Source organism: Prionailurus bengalensis, chromosome D1, assembly GCF_016509475.1.
Source record: "Prionailurus bengalensis isolate Pbe53 chromosome D1, Fcat_Pben_1.1_paternal_pri, whole genome shotgun sequence".
Taxonomy (NCBI): domain Eukaryota; kingdom Metazoa; phylum Chordata; class Mammalia; order Carnivora; family Felidae; genus Prionailurus; species Prionailurus bengalensis.
In genome coordinates, this window is record NC_057346.1 from 8,333,464 (window position 1) to 8,337,603 (window position 4,140).

Sequence of the window (4,140 nt, forward strand, 5' to 3'; positions counted from 1 at the left end):
TTTATTACAGGAAGTGCAGCATATAATGTACTGAAAACTAGACTATCACACTAATGTTTTGTTGATGTCCTTGAGAATTATATTTCTGTGCTTAAGAACCTAAGGGTAGGATTCATCATTCCTGCTCTGATATTGAAGCACATTCCCTTTTAACAGATACGTGTCTTTTCCACTATTGAACGGATCTCAGAGGAGATGTTGGGGAAAGGTGCCGAGGGAACAACTCAGCACAAAGATTGGATTGAGTTTCCCAGGCAGGGTTTATAGGTCCTGTTCCACCACAGCTGGCCACGGGACTCTAAGCAAGTCCCTTGAGAAGTGGACGCTGGACCTGGAAGGAGATGTTGGTGCCAGGTGCCTAGCTTCCAACTACCAGGCAATGCTTCCATGGTTAAGCTAGAAAATGCTAGTGTATTCAAGATAGAGCTGGAACCCAGGGCTAAAGTGAAGGAACACTTCCATCATTTAAGAAGCTATTCAGTTGTCATAAAAAAAAAGTAATTTTGTTTCTTCCAAACTTCCAGATTAGTATGGAGATTCTTCTGCTGAGTTTTACTTTAGAAAGGTATTATGTGCATCAAAACTGGCATAGCCATAAGGAATTGTAGAAATTTTACTCTCTGTTGATGTGGGTGAGAAACTAAAATGTCTATATTTAAAACTGTCAGATGACTTTTAAGTGGGTAACATTAAGTTACTGTCAGAACTGTTCAATATTTTTCATCTATATACAATTGTTTCTTGGTAGAAGAAAGCTATGATCTAGTTTCTTAGTCTAAATGGCTCTTTTTCCACTTTGTTCCCAAGCCTGCTACCAAACCTGTCCCAAATTCAAGGGTATGAAATTAAATAATTTCTTTAAAAATTTTCTTTTTTTTTCAACGTTTATTTATTTTTGGGACAGAGAGAGGCAGAGCATGAACGGGGGAGGGGCAGAGAGAGAGGGAGACACAGAATCGGAAACAGGCTCCAGGCTCTGAGCCATCAGCCCAGAGCCCGACGCGGGGCTCGAACTCCCGGACCGCGAGATCGTGACCTGGCTGAAGTCGGACGCTTAACCGACTGCGCCATCCAGGCGCCCCTAAATAATTTCTTAAGTGTGTGTGTGTGTGTGTGTGTGTGTGTGTGTGTGAGAGAGAGAGAGAGAGAGAGAGAGAGAGAGAGAGAAGGGAGAGAGAGACAGAAATAGAGGAGGAAGGTAAGAAGGTATCTCTGAAAAGTATATTTTAAAATAAAGATGATTTCCCCCAAACCATGTGAGTTTTGTTTTTTTAATGACACATTTAAAGAGGACATTTAGGATGAGGAGCTCAAAACAAGTCATCTTTTGTTCAGAGACTTTCAATTTGCATTTTTGTTTGTATTTATTATGTAACAGCTGGGAAGCCAAATGGCAGGATTGATGTTTTCCCCCTTTCCGTGCAACAGCATGAAAAAAGTAATAATACATAATCCTATATTAGCCCTCTCAGGCCAAATACGTTAAAAAAGAAGAAAGATCATTGGAACATTATTATGGAATCAGTTAAAACCAATTTTTACTCATAATGGAGCATTCAGTGAAAGGGGTGCAGGACTTGAATAGTGGGGTATCATTTCTCAAAGAGCCGTAGAGATCGTTTGTAACACAAGCCAGTTAGTACTTCTACTTGGTCTCTTGTAATTTTGGTTACTGTTCTTCTCTCCGGCAGATCTGAGCACAGCTTCTAGCAAATATTAGGTCTAAATGCTTTTTGAATGAGAGCTTGCTAAAAGTAAATACCTAAGGTTAATTAGCAATGACTAATTTTTCTAAGCAGGTCCTAACTATACCCAGCTAGAGAGAAGGTGGAGGAGGATGGTAATTCTTACAAGACAGGCGGAGGTAGGAAGAAAGACAGGGTGGGAGGGAGGGAGAAAGAAAAAATATTTTCATCTAATTTGGGAAAATAAACCAGGGTAGCTTCTGTGCTCTTAGGTTCAGAAAGGAGAATGGAAATAAAGCAAGTGAGTTTATTAACTATCATGTGCCAGATATTCTGAGAGGTTGTTGGAATTTTAAAATTTGATCTATTAGTATTTCCACCTCCTTCCTGTTATAAGGATACCTTTAAAAAGTAGATATCAGAAAGAAGAAAAGAAGAAAATGATTCTCTAATAGCAGAGCCTACAGAAGTCTTACATTTGCCAAGACTGAGCCCTCAAAGTCCTGTACAACTTCCTAGATTTTGACACCAAAATAAGCTTTCCATGAGCACTAAAATATTAATCAACTAATTATATTATCAAGCTTTGAAGTTAAGGAATACTGAGTACAGCACATACATTCTTTTTAGGCATTTAATTCTTAAAAGCTGATCTTTGCTCATAACCTTTAAATTCTAACTATTTCAATAGTTTTTTGAAAAATATAAAAAGTAGAAAAGAGTTTCCACTTTAATCAACCGACCTCATACTATGGCAATCTCCCGTCACCTAGTGGTGGCATATGTGAATTGCAGGGGAAGCGACTAAGGAAACAAAGTTTACAAAGACTGTATACATTAAAATGTTAGTAATAATGCTTACCTATGTCTGCAAGATATGATATTAGGTAACTTTACCTTATTTTGTTTACCCATTTTTATAATAATTATATTTTTCTTGGGTAAATAAAATAAACATAAGAATTGAAAGGAAAAATGGTACAGAGAGGCAGTGGGAAGAGGAAAATGGCATCAGGCCTTATTCTTTCAATGGTCCACGGTTTTAGTTAAAAGGACTGAGAAAAAAAATGGCAAAAAAAAATCCCTGAGATTAAAAAAAAGTGGGAGAGGCTGAGTGTAGGAGAACAGGATAGAAGAAAATACAGAAAGGTAACCCAAATGCTTCAATAAACTATTCTACTACACTAGTGAACCAGCAGGCAATGAGATGTCACCTGTGGGCATGGAGAACAGAAAGCAACAATGGAACCAATAAAATCTTTTTTTTTCTGATGAAATCTTTGGTTTTAACCAGCCTAAGTGCAGCAGGTGCATCAGGGGTTTTGTTTCAGGCTATCTAACTCCCAAATTTTGATAGTTTTCTACACCTTCATGTGTGTAACTTTGCTGATGGTGTCATCCTGGCCTTTCTCACTTTCTACAAACACGGGTATCTTTTGCCACATGGCTTTTGCACATACCATGCCATCTGGGACAATCTATTCTCTCTTCCTCTCCGGTGTTTCCCCATGGCCAGCTCTCAGTCCATCTCTAGGTCTCAACTAACATGTCACGTTATCATCTTTAGCACAATTGGTGATGACTTTATTTATTTCTCTGCTCGTTTGTTTTCTGTCTCCCTCATTAGAATATAAAGTGCATGAGGGCAAGAATGTATCTGTCATCACAGCTGTGTTTTCAGTAGACGCCTGGTTGGCGCTCAATAAATACTTGGGGAGTAAATGAATGGCCGCATGGCAACCTACTGTGGTGGACAGAGCAGGAATTATTATCTTCATTTCATTGGTAAGGACCTCTTAGAGATGCTCCAGTGACCTGCCCTTAGATCTCACTCTTGGAACAATAAATGGGTCTCTTTACTCAAGTCCAAGATTTGAGGCAGACTGCCTTCTAGCTACATGACACTGGCCACTTTACATAATCTCTATGCCTACATGTTCCCCATCCATAAACTAGTAACCTATTTCACTGTTGTTATGAGGATGAAATATGTCAGTGTATAAAAGCGCTTGCAACAGCCTCTGCCGCGAGGACTAAGTACTGTCATATTGCAATGTTCTCAGCTCAGACCTGTCTCAGTGTTGTTCTTCTGTAGTTCCCCTTTTCCAAAGCACAAATGTCTTGTACGTCCTTTAATGGTATTTAAAACTTTAAAATAAAGATGGTGGTAAAAAGCACATTCCAGCGATGGTAATTTAAAAACTTTTTTTTAACATTTATTTTTGAGAGACTGAGAGGTGGAGCATGAGTGGGAAAGGGGCAGAGAGAGCAGAAGACACAGAATCGGAAGCAGGCTCCAGGCTCCGAGCTGTCAGCCCAGAGCCCCACGTGGAGCTCGAACTCACAAACTGTGAGATCTTGACCTGAGCCCAAGTCGGAGGCTTAACTGACTGAGCCACCCAGGTGCCCCAAGTAATGGTAGTTTTTAAATGTGGTTTATCACCCTATAGTAAAG